An 18,605-nucleotide genomic window follows, 5' to 3' on the forward strand; every position below is an offset into this window, starting at 1 on the left:
TGTCCTGTTCTTGGACTAACATGCTAAAAATTACTCCAGTACCTTTGCAATATTTATTCCCAACATAAAGAAGAATCTTTTATGTAACAATTATTTTTAAATTAATGTACTAAATTGTATCTAAGTTAATGTACTAAATTTTATCTATCTAATTGTATCTAATGTACTAAATTGTATTTAAAATATTGACATTAAAATAAGCCAATGTGTTTATAATTCAATTATCCGGTATTTCAATCTTGTCATTAATTTAAAAAATTAAATTCCATGTTTGATCTAGTTGTACTTATACTAGTTGAGGAGACAGAAATTACAGTTTGTAGAGGTCAAGACAGCTCTAATTTGCAGTGTACAATCCCTAAGAGGAAAGTGGGGAGAGAGAGAGAGAGAGAGCTAATGGTTCCCCTGAGTCTTCGGCCGAATAGCAATCTATACGTACATAGACGAGACCTCATGAGGCCAGACAAGCACAACTTCTGAGGAAAGAAAAATTACTCTGGTGCTGTAAGATAGAAAATTCCCAGAGATTACATAAGACTGGGAATTGTTGTACCTCCTACCTTGACTAGCTATCCTGGAAGTGTAAGGCCTTGTGCAAAGTGTTTTATCAGTCCTAGAATAAAGGCCCCTCTAGATTTGCCCTAAAATAATGTAAGAGAGAGGTCAAAAGATCACAGCAATCTGCAAGTAATTTAACTGCCTGCCAGGAAAAAGAATACTAAAAAATCCAGCACTCAACAACATAAATTCACGTCTGTCATCCAATAAAAAATTACTAGATAACAAAGAAGTAGAAAAATACAAACCAACTTCAAATGTAAGTTTTTAATTTTCTTTCATTTCAATTAGCCAAAAGTGGACATTCAATTATTAAATGAATAGCTATATTTTTACTGTCATTTATTCTATATGCAAACACCACATGTCATGGACACTTTCATATAAAAGCAAGCAATATATTTATAGCACATCATCACTTACCAAGAACTTTTCAAACTTTTTATCTCAATAAATATTCACAAAAACTTCATGGTCATAATTATTATTTGCTAAAATTTATACTCAGGACCAGTGAGGCTCAGAAAAGTCACAATGCTTGAAATGTCAGAACTCAGACTTAAATCCACCTACCCGAAATATACCTTATTTTTTATCCCATCACATTATCTCAAGTAGGTTTACAATTTTTAAAGTGTTGTGGTATTCTGATAAATAAGTATTCCTAACTATTAGTGATGTTTATAGCTTGTCTCCTAAACATATCTCTCATATAACTAATAATGGTACTGGGTTTGATGCAACCATAAGTTAAAAATAAAATATACGTGTATATATATGATTTATATCTGTATACATATTTACATTATATTTATATATTCCCATGCAACCTTAAAACAATATTAAGTTCACATCTACAAGTAAGTCAACATGGAGCTCAATGGTGGTTTCAACCTCAATTCCAAGTAAATGAGCAAGAGATCATTAAATATTCATAAACCTTAAGTAGGTCAGAATGGGATATTGAGAAGAAAAAGTGAAATTCAGATAAGAAAAGATTTCTTGGAGAAATCTAAAAAACACCTGTGGGAAACACAGCCAAGGGTAATTGACCTCCCGATGGTGAAATACGTAATAGAATAGACACTTATCTATCTAGTAGTTTGAGTGTTTTGTTGACTTTCCTACTTTTAACTTAACAACAAAAATTTTGACTATCTAGTCCTTTCCAAATTCTTACTGCCTTTGTAAGGAAAAAGAATTCAGATTATCAAAATCACTTTCAAACCCTAAAATTTTATTCCTAATTTCAGACAACACAATTGCCATCAATGAAGTAAATGAAAAGCATTATTTTTTGATATGCAAATTAGAATATCAAACAAACAATTTTGTGTATACTTCACATATTCTGAAATGCCGTAACAGGGAACATTTGAAATGTAGAAGGCCAGGTGTGCAATCAGAGTTAGGCTTTTTACCCCAGTAAGAGTAATCAATATGACTTAGTACTCTGACTTGATAGACAGGAACTTGGCTGTATGATTCCATTCCAAAGAAATAACAATAGGAAAAAGCTAAGAGAGTGGATTTGGGTTTTCCCTAGTTTTTATTTTTCTGTTTTATTACTATTGTTGATACTACTTTAGTCTCATTTGATACCCCATTTTCTATTTTATTCTATGGGTGGGAAGATGAAGCTTTCTATAAGGTTGATTAAGAAATAAAATACAAGATATTTAGATGCATAGCCACCAAAGATATTTTTGTGTAGGAAATTTAAAAATTACGTAATTACTAGCTTATTTTATCTGATTTGTGGCAATGTACTTGACCAACCTAAATATATGCCAGCAATGAAGACACTTATCTGAAAAATCCTTTTTGATAGAACTCTCCAGTAGTTCATTTTAATATTCATTTTAACTTTTAAGAGAGGTTTAAAGATGTGATTCAGAGGAATTCAAGTTTGAGTGAACTGGATTTTTAATCCTTATTCTGACCATATCTGCATGCATCAAATCAAGTTACTTAATCATCTTGGGTCTAAGTTTTTTTTTTACCTGGAAGGTGGAAAAGTTGGCCTTTATAATCCCTGTATATAAAAGTTTATGCTCTGTCCAAATACCAAATACATTGCTTTTAATGAAGACAAGGTACATTACGGCATTTTCCCCTTTATCTTGCTAATGCTAGTGCCAAGAATTGATTGGAGTGGCAAGACAAATTTCAAAAAACTAGAAGAAACTTACAACTGTGTCTTTTTAGGTCAACCAACATGTTAATTGAGTTCCTTTGGCTGTGGTGGTACCACAAGGAATGCAAGGAAACATAAAATATAGTCACTGCTCCCAGGGAATTTAAAATTACCACATATATAAAAGACCAGTAAAAGCATGGTATCTTGTACCTTTGAAGAGTGACATTGACATATTAGTTTGCTATCTTTTAATTTCTAGTATAGAAATCAATTTTGAACTAATTTATATGAAAAAAGAATATAGTAATATCCAACATAAATCTAACATAAAATGTCACAAGGGTTCAAGGGTATAGATGGATCTCATACATGATTAAAACTGAGGTTACAAACACTCCAAAACTCTCAGTCTCTCTCGGTCTCTCTCCCTCTGTTTCTCTCTCTCTCTTCTCTCTGCATGTCAGTTCTATTCTCTGAGATTAGTTACTTCAACATAGTTACTAGGAGATGGATCCCAAGTTCACATTTTTTAGATTTGCTATAAAAGATAGACTATGAATGATCTTTTCTCCTGTTCCAGGTTAAAAACGAAACAAGAGAAAACAAACGCACTGACTAACAAAACACCAAGAAGGGAGCAAATTGGCCAGGCAAAGGAGTGTAATAATAGTTTGGCCTAGTGTTGGTCAGATGCTTACACCTGATTACTCCATATTGACCAAATGACAGTGGGGTCTGTAATCAGAGGCTGGGAGTTTGAGCAGGAAGCAAGGAAGGAGCTTGCACTAGATGAGGAGTACTGTCCTCGGCAACTGGAAAAGAGCTACCAATAAAAATAGATAACAAGCTTATTAGGGGAACAAAATGATCAGCCCCAGCTCCTGAACAAGGAAGCCATTATGAAATAGCTGGAGACTGGATGTAATCCAGCTGGGTAACAACACAAAGTTGGGAGGACAACAAGAGCACCAGCATGAGGAGTGCAGGTGTGAAATGTGCCTGGGGGCAGTCAGTGGGTTAGTTTGGTGGGAGCAATGCACAAATCCAATCAAGCAAGGTCACTTCCCCCTGGAAGTGCTACTATTTTTATTCCCTCTTCACGTTTCCACTTCAGAGCACATTTCCAATCTCTCTATCTTTAGAGGTTTCTACGTGGCTGCTCTTTTCCTTTGTCATAAATGATATGACACATGCAAAAAACATGTACACTTGTATAACCTGGGAAGACACAACTGATGTAATAGGAAAGACTTGGAGAGCTCATAAAAAAAAAAAAAAAAAGAGTACTCAACCTAGGTTATCTGAGCCAAGAGAGAATAGGGCTTAAAATTACTGCAGGCATCAGGTGGAGAGCAGTGGTCTGCTGGTAATTCTAATGAAACACAAAGAACTTAGACTTGATAAATAAACAGAGCATTTCACTCTCCATTGGGGAAAATTATTTCCAGAGAAATAGTAATTTTTCTCTCTTAAATACCAAGGGAACTTAAATGTCAGGTAAAATTTTGCATGCTTGGTTTAGCTTAAAATACACATTTTAAACCGAGTCATTATTGCAGCTACTTTATTTTATTTTTAGATCCCATTTAATATTTTCTGAGAACTTTGACTTCTGTTTTATATATGATAAAAATACATTACAGCAGTAGAAATGCAGCCCCAAATTGATTATCTTCCATATGAACTGTCTCTTGGGATAAAAATGACTTTCTCACTCCAAAATAAATATGTATTTCTCGTCTTTTAGGACTAAACCTTTGATTATACAGCACTGTCTTTGTTATTTCTCTGAAGTACTTGGACATTAAGCTTCCCTCTTTTCCTTGAGTAGTTCACTTCCAAATGAAGCCCCATTGAAACACCTATTAAAACCAGAAATTAGTTTTCATTAGCAGAAATTGTGGGTTCTTCCGTGACTCAGAGAGCAAGAAGGAATCATATCAACAATGGATTTATCAAAACCTGCAAGCAACCACTGCTAAAGCTAAGAGACTCAGAGTGGAGGCAGTACTGTGGATTAGTGCATCTTTCCAGTAGGCCTGATAGAGTACCAATGAGGCAGACTTTTGGCTCTGTCCTTATGGTTAAGTCTGAGGTTCACTGCTATTCATTCACTTGCTGCATCAGCTTTATTGGATCTTGATGTGTTGAAATACCGCATCAGACCACATAGTAAAGAAATTTTTACTTAGAGTCCTAACAGTTATTTATATCCTCATAACTTTCTCTCTCTTTCAGTTGTGGAATTTACTCCTTCTTGCTCTCTGTTTGATTAATTGGGACTTTCTACTAAAACCTAAAATAGAAGTAAACAAAAAATTACTTCCAGGGAAATTTAATTAGGTGCAAAATTACTACTTAGTGGGAATATTGTTAAAAAGAGTTTGGGGGCTGATATCTTGAGATGAAGACTGAAGGGCAACCTGGACTCCCACTCCTTCTCAGTCTATCTGTGGAATCATCAAATTTCTGATTTGTTGAATAATACTGAAACAAGTGAAAAATATGAAAATAACACCAAATCTTTTTTGGAAAACTCAAATTAAACTTTATTAATAATAAAAGTTTTATATATTTTAAAATAATAAAGCCACATTTATATAAAATAATATCTAAAATATGTTCATTTATCAGTAAGCAGTATATGCATATAATTTCATTAATCCTTCACAATAACCTTATGAAGTACTATTATCTCCTTATAGAAGTAAAATTGGGAGTATGCCTAATTTCTCTAAACTTCGAGTTCAAATGCTTAAAAAAGTGGTTATCCCAAGATTTTAAGCCAAGAATGTTTCACTAAAAATGCATGTTTTCATCCAATCTGTCATGTCGCTTCTTAACACTGAGATTTAAGTGCAAACCAGAGAGGAATATTAATTTTATGAACTAATTTACAGCCTTTAAATGCAGTCAGATACATTTCACATTAAATCCAGAGACATATAGAACTTAGGTATTTCTTGAGAACCCAAAGAAAAAAAAATTACAAAAATTTTGGAGGAGAATATTGGTCCAATAGAGATGAAAAGATTACAAAAGAGATATGATAAGCCAAGTTTTTTCATCATCCAATAAACACTGAAAGCAATAGAAAACTAAAAATTCATTTAAAAAATGTGTGTCAGGAACCAACAGGCAGCTTGTTGATATCAACAATCACTCTTAAATTTCATTGCTATGTCATTAAGAAGAGTCTGCTTTTTGCGGTTTTCCTAGAAAATAAAATATTATGCATTTATTTTAATTAAAATGTTTTTATGCTAGCCAATCAATACTTGATATCCGGACACACAGAAACTACAATTTATTTATTTATTTATTTTTAAAATTTATTTTATTTTATTTATTTATTTTTGGCTGCGTTGGGTCTTCGGTGCGGTGCGCAGGCTTCTCATTGTGGTGGCTTCTCTTGTTGCAGAGCACGGGCTCTGGGCGCGTGGGCTTCACTAATTGTGGCACACGGGCTTAGTTGCTCTGCGGCATATGGGATCTTCCCGGACAAGGGCTGGAAACTGTGTCCCCTGCCTTGGCAGGCGGATTCTTAACCACTGCACCACCAGGGAAGCCCCCAGAAGCTACAGTTTAATAGAGGAATAGGGATTTATGGAATACTGGTGCAAAACAATTCCACAGGAATACAAACAAGAGAGATACTAGTTTTAATGGGAAGATTAAGGCTTTATAAAGAAGGTGAATTTAAAGGATGGGAGAATAAAAACAGGAAGAGAGGCCAAAATTCACATGAAGAAACATGTGCGTAAGTGTTAACCCATTTCTATCATCTCCAAAAGCAAAGAGTTACATATATTTAAGGAAACTGTGAAGAGCTGAGTTTGGCTGGAAGTTGAGGAAAAGCAACAAAACTAATTTTTACTGACCACCTAACATATGGCAAAGATCAATATTTAATATATTTAAATATGTTTAATATATGTTTCCTTATTATATTATTATAATCACCTTCTAAGTTAAACGTAACTTTGCATTTTTCTGCAAGAAACACAAGTCTAAAGACTTACCTGTCCAGGGTCGAACCATTGGTGAATATCAAGCTTGGAATCTGACTCCAAGGCCGTCAGATTCCAAATCATGTGCTCGTCCCACCACCTCAATTTTTCTTAAACTATCTCCTTCAGAACACTGTTCTCAATAGGTACTTCATTTAAAAAAAGGGTTTTTTGAAAAAACTCATTTGGGAATATTTCACTCTATATTCACTCCCCGGCTATTCTTAATTCACACTAGTATCCTAAAGGGTCTGAGAATTATAGAAAAAAAAAAAACTGATTAAATTTGCTTATCATATCATTTTTCAAATGTACTTGACCTTGGAGACTTTTTTTAAAAATTAAAATATAACACCTATTAGTCTCCTGAAATTAGTGTTTTCAGGGACATCCTGTGGGAAACATGACCTTCTTGGAAACTAGCATAGAGCACATGAGTGGTGCTGTGGAGATTTCAGGAGATAAAACAAGAGACGTAAATCAGCGCCATATCACAGAATACTTACAATGAAGAGCTGAGGAGAATGGACTTAATTCTGCAAGCAAGCTGGAAAAAAATCTTGAAGGATTTTGGCAAAGAAAGTGATGTGGTAAATATCATACCCAGAAATACCCCATGTATCTTGAATATTTAATAATACGTACAGGTATTTCGGTAATAATTTTTCAGACAGCAAACCTCTGCTAACATTAGTGCCTCCAACTTCATACAAGAAAATTTGCATCTGTTGAGTAGAGTGAGTGCCAAACTTTATTAGAATAATGGTCCTTCTGTTTGTAGTCTGCCATCACCCATCTTTTAAAATCATTATTTTAATGGATTTATGATTTACCACAATGGAAAATTATTGAAAATAATACCCAGGATAACTTTAGTAGAGGCAGCTCTATGCAATTAATAGCTAAAATGTTTTCACCCTTGACACATCAATTGAAGTTTGCTTTTCTATAAGCTGTGTGAATTGTTTTTATTGATAAGTAATGTTTTAAATGGTCTGATTATAGCTATTTCTATTATACCTGCATGTACCACAGATGTATAAACCCTTTGTGGAAAGAGACTGCTCATAACTAAGTTTTTAAAACCACTAAAGTGCCAAAATTCCATGTAGCTCATCATTTGTTGTTGATATAATGTTACTCAAGAGTGTGGTCATCAGAGGACCTTCTCAAAAGTGTCTGGAATGTCAGTTAAAAATACAAACGGTGGGACTTCCTCCCAGACCAACTGAAACAATATCTTGGATAGGGCCGGGGGGAAATATAGGCATTCAGAAATTTTTCCAGGAGCTACCGATGCCCATGAAGTTTTGAAAAACCCTGGCCTATTAGGTCAGAGAAGGAGAGAAAAATCTCATTCAAATTTCAAAAGTTGTTGCAAAAGAGCAGTAAGCCACTGAGTCAAGACTTATTAAGCAATCATTATGTATAAAAGCTCCATTGAGGCTCCATAAGATGCCCTCATATAAGATTACAAAGTTGTAAAAGCAGAAGAAACTTAGCATAAATGAAAAAGACAATAAACATTGGATGTAATCTTATAAATGCATAGGATACATATGTGCAAATATATATAAAAGTCTCAGATTTTTATAAATATTGATAAATTACTCAACCATCACATTTTATAGCTGTGAAAGCCAAGGCTTAAGAGCTTAGCTGTGTCTCAACAATCCAAGCATGCTCCTGATTCCAGGACTTGAAAATTCCCTCTGCCTACAAGGCTCTTTCTCTAGTAATTTTTCCTGGGTTTCTCATAAAGAAAAGCCTAAAAGGCAAAGCCTTATGTGTTATGATATAATTTGGGAGCACAGTCCCAGGGATTCAGGAGTGAGGGAAAGAAAGACTAAGGGGAAGGGAGTAGAGAGAGGAAAACTAAAAATGCTGTGTTACAATGTTGACCACAGCTTGGTATCAAGTGCAGCTAATGTCTCCATCTCATGGGACCTCTGAGGACATAAAAGACTGTGTCTCAGGATTTACTTCTGGGATGAAAAGAGTGAGAAGAATTTATCCTTTAGCTCCCGTCTCCTATTAGTCAAAATATGCATCCTGAGGCATTGACTCCTCTGTGTTTCTAGATCACATGTGAATGGATACCAAGCAATTCAGGCAGTGTTTCACGCCTCAGCATCAACAGGGAAGCTGCCATCTAGGGTGGTTCTGGGGCAATGCTGTGTCTGCTTGAAGGTGGTCAGAAACCATATGAAGTTAGTTTACATAGCAACAGCTGGAGAGAAACAAGTGTCTGAAAGACCCAGACAGGTGAGTCTGAGAGGTTCTGTGAGCATGGCTTCATCTCCCAAACATCATTTCCATAAAAAGGACTTTCTGATCCATTTAGTAGGGAGTAATATTTGTTGTAGCAATTAACACTTTGTGGTATTATATTACATATTGTTTTTGCATACTATTTTCTTCTCTCACTAGGATGTAAGTTCCTCGAGTTCAGGGACTTGGTTAAGGTCATTGCCTTCACTCCAGTGCTCAGCACAGTACTTTAAACATAGCAGATGCACAGGAAATACTTGTGGAAAAAATGAGTAAATGAATCGATTAAGTGACTTGTCCAAGGTGGCTCAGTCAATGACAGAGACCAGAGCAGAACTTAGATAACATGGATTCAAATCATTTAACATTGTCTGTGCTGAAACAATGTTACAGAATTGGATTACAATAAAAGGAATAAAATAAAGGCAAACAAGCAATGTTTCATATGTCATAAATATTCGTAACATTCCTTTATGTCTTCACTTATCTAGGTCAGCACTGTCCAATATAAATTTACTTGATGATGAAAATATTCTATATATATACTGTACAGTATGGTAGCCACTAGCCCTATATGGGTATGGAGCACTTGAAATGTGGCTAGTGTGACTAAATAACTGGATTTTAAATTTTATTTATCTTTAATTAATTTAAATTTAAATAGCCACATGTGGCTACTAGCTGTCATACTAGACAGTGCATCTATAGGTATTTATCTATAATTTAACAAACTAATATTTTAAAAACTGCCAACTTGACAAACGAGCCAGTTTTAAAGATTTAAATCAAGTAGGAGCAACAGTTTGACCCATATTTTGTATTTTAAATTTTTCCTCTAGAAACTTGCATGAAGATTAAATAAATAAAGGGAGAGTTTGATTCAGAACATTGAAACTATAAGTGTTTGGGGGCAGGAGGGGCAGAATTCATTGGATTGTTTGAAGAGTCTAAGGCTTTTTAATTTCTCCCTGAATTATCTGGTTGGATTTAGTACTAACAAGACTAGGTCAAGGGTTCCTGCAAATGAAGTTTAAAATTTTTAAACTTAAAACATTACTTTTTTTTTTACCACCCCCCCCCCCCAAAAGTATTATTTAAGTCTGAAGCTACCTGCTTCAACTCTGCTCAGACAGCTTGGTGAACTTGCTTGCTAGGAATGGTATCCTGAGGGCGAGAAACCACAGGCATACTGGTCTTGAGGAGGGCACAGTGCAGTGAGCCTTCCCCAAGCCTGCTCTCAATACCACTCATCAGGGGTAGAGGAATGTTTTAAAACTCTACATAAAACTAGCTGAAAGAATACTTGGAATATTGTTTCATTTTCTCCCGGATTTCAGTCTTCCTAGAAGCAGTCAAGATGTCCTAATCTTTTCTAAATGTGAAATCAATGTGGAGATAAGAATATTCCCTAAAATATCTGTGCTGAAAAGAAGAAAAAGATTCTGGGCTGGCACAAACCATTTTGGTTTTATTCCTTGTATATTTTGAACATATTAAAAGGAGAGAGTGAAAAGCATTCAGTCAAAGGAATAGATGCCATGATAATAAAAATATAATTTGTTATAATGCCAAAATAACAGGGGCAGTAATATGACAGCACTGAAGGAAACGTGATAGAAAATTAGAGACAGCATTAGGCTTAACCCAATTAAGATGGCATACATTTAATGACCTCCGGAGAAAGTTAATTTTTAGACCACTCTCTCTCTCCCTACCTGGAAATATCTCTTTATGTCTCACTTAAATATCTCATAGTGCAATTTAAATTCATTTCCTTTTTGTGATGCCGAGTGGAGTAAAAAATATGGACTACTTTCCTTTGAGGGATAAGCCATAATTTGTTTAAAGATCGATAAATAGGTAGCTTCTCAGATTTCTCCAGGCTAATGACTCTGTTTAATGTTTCCTTAGAGGTCTCCATTATTGTTGTCATTCTACTCTGAACTCTGTCTAAATTCCCTGCATTCCTTTTAAGTTTATGAGCCTCACAGTTAGTTTTTTAGACTGCAACTGTGAATGGCACACAGCACTCAACAACTAGGCTTGGCTGCCATACGTGCCCTGCCATTAAACATAATCTTCATTGTGCCCGTTCTGCATTCTCGTAATGTACTACACTGGAGTGAAGTATGAACAGAGGTGCCAAGCATCTGACTCCACTTCAGTGATATTTGTAGATCTGTAGGTAAAAGCAGTCTGTCGAGTATTTACCTTTCCCACTTGATTTTTTTTTCCTCTTTCTTTTCTGCTCTCTTAAAAGGTGAATTACCATGATCTGGCTGTATATGGCTTGGTTGCTGTATTTTAGTTTTCCCCTGTGTTGTTCCTTTGAAAGCGCTAGCAAATAGATGAGGACACCCGGTTTGCTGCATTTTCCTTCCTTATTGCTGTTTTCTTTTTAAAGCCTTGAGAAAATGACTTGACATGGTGTACGAATGTATGCCTTTCATTCCTGTATGCTACCTCTGACTTTTATGGCTCTATTTATTTTTCTTCAAATTATTATTTCGTTAGTTATTTTACTGCTTCCCTACTGGTTCATAACCAAATTTCTCTTTTACTTTCTTACAATTGTACTAAAAGGTAGCAAAATCATGATTAGCCTGGAGCTTTTAAAGGCAGAATGGGTGTTAAGTGGACTCAAGTAACTATATCATCCAGGCTGGGGAAGATTATTGAATTTGGACAACTGAACACAAGCACAGTAAGGAAGCTTTATGAACGAGCAAAAGCTGTATCTCTCAAAATGTTACTTTGTATTTTTGCTTCTCTCTTCCCTTTTATGAATATAGTGTAATGAGTTACAAATTCTCACTCAATTTGTAATTTTCTGTGGAATAACTGAGGTTATTGCTGGGGAGTTTTCTTTATATTTGCAAATTAAGCACTTAATTGTGACTTGTCTAATAGCCTACACTTGATGACCATAAGAACACATTAAAGAATACTGCTTTAAAAGATCAGTTGATCTGTGCAGTATATTATGTGTTGTCAAGGCATGTCTTCAACAATAACAGTTTGAGGTCTTTTAATTTCACAATTTCATGAGTAATTTTCACTTCAAGCTCTGGAATGCTGATAATTTTCACTTATTTTAGTACAATTGTCATAATTTGTTATTCTTGTTAGGAGATCTGTTATAGTCACAGTTAAATCTAGGCTTACTAGTTTTCTTAGAATCAATACAATGTCTTCTAATGAAACAAAATTTTTACTCTTTTGAGATGTCATCATTTACCTCCCCAAAGAACTTTGCATTGCAGTTGAGAATGCTAAATACCTACAATTACTTCAGAAACAAATACTTTACCATAAAAAATTAAGATGGGTGATTACTCTTATTTTGTGTAGCATCCTTATCAACAACTATTCCCTTCTCTAATAGCAATTTTTATAGCCAATTTTAGATTACTATGGATAACAACTTATGCTATCATGACAAAAATTAACCTAATAAGAATAAGTAATATTTTACATGGAGTTCAGATAGAGTCCACGGCTGGTTTTTCTACTGGACAAAATGCATTATTCAACCAGACACTAAAACTGATTCTTAAAAAAAAGACATTATTGCAGTCCTAAAAATGGTGAGGGTCTATGTTTAGCACAATTGATACTACGTATAAAGAAAATATGAGGCCATTTACAAAAATACTTGACCAAAAACTGGGAAATATTTACTTTATTAATATATTTATTATGTAATTACCAAGCCAATAGTACCTTAGTCAATCTGTGTGGTGAAAGAGGTATGGGTTTTGGATCAAAATACATGCTGTGCCACTGAATAATTGTGTGATCATGAACAAATTACTCTGTAGAATTTATTTCTTCCTAGTATAAATGGTAATAACCACTTCATACAATTAAATGAAATAAATGTAAAAATTCTGATAAGTGAACTATTCACCCAACATAGATTTTTTTTTTTTAAGGAGTCTACCACGTGGGGAGATAAAGCATATAAGTAAGTCTTAGGTGCCATTATTTTCAATAGCGTTTGCTCACTTTGTATCTCTGTGTCACACATTTGATAATTCTTGCAATATTTTAAACTTTTTCACTATTGTTATATTTGTTATGCTGATCTGTGATCAGTGACCTTTGATGTCACTATTGCAAAAAGATTACGATTCACTGGAGGTTCAGATGATGGTTAGCATGTTTTAGCAATAAAGTATTCTTTAATTAAGGTTTGTACAATTTTTTTAGACATAATGCTGTTGCACACTTAATAGACTACAGAATAAACATAACTTTTATATGCACTGTAAAACCAAAAAATTGTGTGACTTTATTTAGTTGCAATGTTTGCTTTATTTCAGTGATCTGGAACCGAACCCTCAATATCTCCACGGTGTGCCTGTAATTATAATTTATTGCAATTGTGATGGGTACTATTAGAGAAAGGCAAATAGCGCCAAGATGGTACCTATATCTGGGAGCTAGCCTAGTCTCAGTTGTAAGTGCAGCCACACCCAAGGAAGGAGCATTTAAATTGGGATTTAAAGCAAGAGGAGGAGGCATTAGCCTGATAAAGAATCAGAGAAGTCTTTCTACCAGAATAGCTGAAGTTTCTGTGATTCCAATTTGAAGGTCAGTGAGATCATGAGAGGCTCTTAAATTTCTCTTTTATGTAACTCACCTGTTTGTGAATTCCCTAGCATTGTTTACGATCTTCTTCTTTTTCCCTTTAATGCTTACTTAATATGTAGTATTGTGTATGACAGACAAAATAATTGCTGAACTGAAGTTTGGCTATTTTAGATGGAAGGCCCAACCAAAGTGTGCCTCAGTAAATATCAAACAGCCATAACTATATTTTAATTTGACAAAAAATTCTTTTGCTCCTTTATATGAATGAGAATTCATTGACTGCCAGGCTGAAGCCATCAGGAATTACAGGAATCTCATGGACCTATTCCACATTTTAAAATTTGTTATTGTTTGTAGTTAATAGCAGTCAAAAAAGTGCATTTGTACTTAGTGCTCCATTCCTTACCAAATCAATTGGGATATCTCCAGCTGAAAATATTTTTTTAAAACATGAGGAATTTTTACTAAACCTGTAGAGTTTGCTTTTTTCTTTTCAATTCCCTAAAGAATTCCTAACTTAAATTTGTTAAACTCTTTATGTAGGAGACTATTTAATATTTTGTTTTGAAAAACAAAAAAAAGATTGCTGAGCTATCTTCCAGAAGCCCTATCAGTAAATAATGTGCTCATTATTTTTAGTTTAAACATGAACAGATGTGAATTTTTCCTTATTTATTTCAGCTAAGAACTACCATTATCATAAGCAATTTAACAGCCATTCTGCTTTGGGCCAAAGGACTTAATAAATATTTATTGTGATTGTCCTTAGTGGTCACTTCTAAATTAACCTCTTCTACTACTACTACTGACCTTTAACATACTGCCTTAAATATGGAATTTAAAAGGGAAATTAGCAAATGTAGCATAGCTATCAAAATCAAGTCATTTTAGTTTTTATATTTCTTTGGTATATTGCAAATCCTAATTACATATGCCATATGTTTTCTGAGGGCACAAAACGTTAAAAGAACTTTCTTGATTGTTTAGTTTAAAAGTGTTATTGCTAAACAGCAAATATATTCAGACTAAAATCTATCAAGTCAACCATCACTTAAATGAACAGGGAAAAGTGTGACAAACAGAGGTACTAAAATTATATCTTTTAAATCAGTAATGTCAGTACCAGTTGAAGTTGACTCTAATTGAAATGCATTTTCATGTATTCAATTCATTCCAAACACAGGCTTTATGTAATTACCTCATTAGCCAAGAATGGGCAAACATGAAAACATATTTCCGTTGACATTTAAAAGTTTGGATATTATTGACATACACTGATTGATTGCCTAGGCTATGCAGATATATCCAATTTCTAAGGAGCAAAACTGCAAATCTGTCGATAAATTTTTGTTATATTATGATTTTATTTTGGTAGAATGTCATGCTTTCTTTCTTTTCCTTATAACACTTTCTTATCTCATTATATCCTGTTATTTCATTTTCCTCCACTCTCTCTTTTTACCAATCTGGCTTTCAGTTTTTTTGTAATTTAAAATCTTCCCAACATAACAAAGAACTTTCCTCTTCCGTTTTATTCTTTGTCATTCCATTGTTCACATTGGCTCTCAGTTTTACTTGACACTCAGTCCTGTCAAACTGTATACTTATTTCTATTATCGGAAATGTTTATTCTAATTCATTGAACAAATAAAAGACAATGCTGAATGTAATATAATATGATCTTTCCTCAGTTGTTACCACTGACATAATGTTTTCCCCCTTTATTGATACTCCAGTCTTAAACATTACCTGATATTTTAATTCCGCTCCAATTCTCTAAATATTTAAACATTTTATATGTATACTTTCACATTATTATTAAAAATTTCTTAATAATTCAAAATTTGTCTTATTCTTTCTTCCAAATATGAATGAATGCTGCTTGACTTTTTCAAGATTCCCACTTCCTGACATGCTTAATGGATTAAAATGTAATAGGGATTCATACCACAGGTATTATATGATAAACAGTATACGGCTGCTTTCTTTTCCAGTGGCGGTAACTTTGACTGTTAATAAATTATGAAACCATGTTAACATGAAAGTGTTTTCAAAATTTCTATCAGCCATTTCAAGAATATTCTCATCCTAAAACAGTCCTAAGGGGCTAGAATATGAATTATTTTTATTTTGTTGGTGCTGTTTATTATTATTATTATACTGGATAGGAGAGGATAAGGTGGTATAACAGAAAAAAGTTCTTTGCTCCCCAGGGTAGTGGAGGATTGGGAGTAGCTGGGAGAGAACTTCAAGAGATGAGATTGTCATCCTTTGGGCCTTGGGGAAACACTGAAGAGACATTGTTTATTTTCTAATTTTGCTTGAGCATGACAATGGAGGAAAGGGACTTTGCTGTTCTTACCTTTCCTCTGTACCTCCCACTATTTCACTTTGAGTATCTCACGTCTTCAACTCTGGACATCCCTTTGTCTCCTGCATTTCTTTGTTTTTCTCCCTTTCCTGTGACCCTGATTTAGAATTTCTCTCTAACAAGTAGTATAAATGTTTGGAAAAATATTTTGGCACAAATGATTACAAACGTACCCCATGTCCAAGAGACAAGACTGTTTCTACACATAAACACATCTATATTTAAAATTCAGTTCTTTGGAGTACTACCAAATTCCCAACATATTCTTAGTACTATTCTGCCCTCACCCTGAAGTAATAAAGTTATATGGGTATTGGTTTCCCCCTGATTTTTGTTAGTATTTCTTTACTTATAACACAATGTACCCTTAAGATGGAGTGTTCACCTTGATTTTGAGTTTCCTAATACAACATTTTCTAAAATAAGACTTGCATTTTTCGTATTGATGTATCAAGAATGTGTCTATTGAAATTAAGATGATCTAATTTTGTTCTCCCTTTCTTCTATATTTGAAATCCTAATGCTCATCTTATATTTTAGAACTGTATCCAACGACGCTTTGGGAAAACAAAACTTGATTAAGTTAACTGTAATCATTTTGCATTGGAACAATCTAGTTTTTCCATTGTGTTAACAACAAAAGTAAAATATTTGAAAAATGTTAAATGCATTATTAATAATTAAAGTTAGAAAACAAAAATATTATACTATGTCTAGTTATAATTGTGTAGAAAATTTCTGGAAATAAAATAATAAACTATTAAGGGCGTTACTCTCTTGAGCAGAGGACTTGAAGTCTAGATTAGGAAGAGATTTATTATTGTATACTCTTCATTGTTTTGTTTAAATGGTTTGGCTATTATAATAAGCAATTGGTTTTTATTGTTGAATAATGGATGATTAAGACCACTGAAGAGCGCATAACATGTGAAATACAAATTTGTATCTTGAGCAATAACAAAACTACCAAGCCAGAAAATGTATTTGCTGGAAAACAAAAAAACATGTTTTCCAGAATGTACTTACATTGCACACACAAAGAGACTCACACACACACACGCACACACGCACACACACAGAGCTGCATTAGAGTTCAAATACTGGCTAAAAAGTTGATCATCATTTGCAAAGTAATATGATTTCACATGTATATCATATTTACTCAGAAATCTGAATCATGGACATCAATTATCATTATTTAGAAAAAATATACTAATCTTTTAAAGTGTGATTGTATATATTTGTTTCTAATATTGATTATACTCCTGAGCAGCTATGATTTTCACTCATCAAGGATTAATCTCAAAGCCAGCTATCTAGTCCCTTGCAGAGACAGTACATGCCAGGAATACTGGAGGCCGTCACAAAGACTCATGGAGGCTGAAGTCTCACTCCCCCTTTTGAAAGGATAATCTTGCCCCTTACCCTTTTAAAGATGGGCAGGCTGTGGTCCCTCTGGGGAAAATGGAGCCGGAGACAATGCTATATAAGCCTCATCATGACAACTTCTCCATTTTGCTAGGCAGGCCAACCCTACTTGAACTTGTTGAGAGAAATAAAGACAGTCAGTTTTCAAAACAATTAGGACTTTAATGCTCTTTGGAGATGAAATTCTTGGCTGAGAATCTAAATAAAATGATCATAGTTTAAACTACAAAGAATTCAAAAATAGTTTATGTTGAGAAGAAAATGGGACTCGCCAGTGGTATTCTCATAGTGTTAATTTGATTGCATGTTGGTCTGCTTACAGCCAGATGTCCTCCTTTGCTATTGAGCACATTGAGAAATTAAGATTCCATGCATTTCTCTAATTGCTCCCTTGAAATGAAAATTTCTATGCCTTTCTCACAGTCATATCAGAGATGAAAACTACACATCTATGTTAGTACATTCATCTTTTTCAACAAAGATTGAGAGATAAGAGTATTATTAGTTTAATCATGAGTGTGTACGAGGATAGCAATTATATTTTCTCCCTGCAAGTGTCAGCTGCCCATATGAAGTGAAACTCTGAAAGTTACAGCTACATTTTCCCACTTGCCTAAGAAATGCAGATACATATAAATGAAACAGTGCTCTTGCCTAATTATCTAGTCAGTGGCCACTGTCATGTTCCTTACTAAGAAATCAATTTTTAAAAGTCAGAAGGAGATATAATAAATACAGCTTCAGTCACTGACCAGCAAAAAAGCATGCCAAGTTAAGTAGTCTTGGCCCTAGGAAGGAGGATGTTAAAATGTAGAGATTTTGAGTATATCCATAAGAAAATTTAGTTAAAGTTAATTAAAAAAAAGTCTGCCAGTAGCCTACATTGTCAGTTGTCTACAAAAATGCTACTCTGGAATATTTTATCTTGGTCACTTTAAGTTAAAATGGAACATTTAATGTATTAATTTCATTTTTCCTTTTAAAAGTTAAGTTCCAAGCTATGTTCTATCTCTGTACAAGGAAAAGGTTAAGAAGCTTAATTACTAAAATCCAAATAATTTATTTAGAATTAGAGAAATATTGAAATATTGTGTATGCCAATTATCTTCACATTCTCTAAAGAGAACTAATCTAATTAATTATAACTCTTTAATTGTACTTTATCAATCTGATGATGTATGTTAAATTTTATTTAGGTGGACTTTTCCATTTGCTACAACTACCCCTTTCA

Source organism: Balaenoptera physalus (assembly GCF_965194825.1).
Source record: "Balaenoptera physalus genome assembly, chromosome: 6".
Lineage (NCBI taxonomy): Eukaryota > Metazoa > Chordata > Mammalia > Artiodactyla > Balaenopteridae > Balaenoptera > Balaenoptera physalus.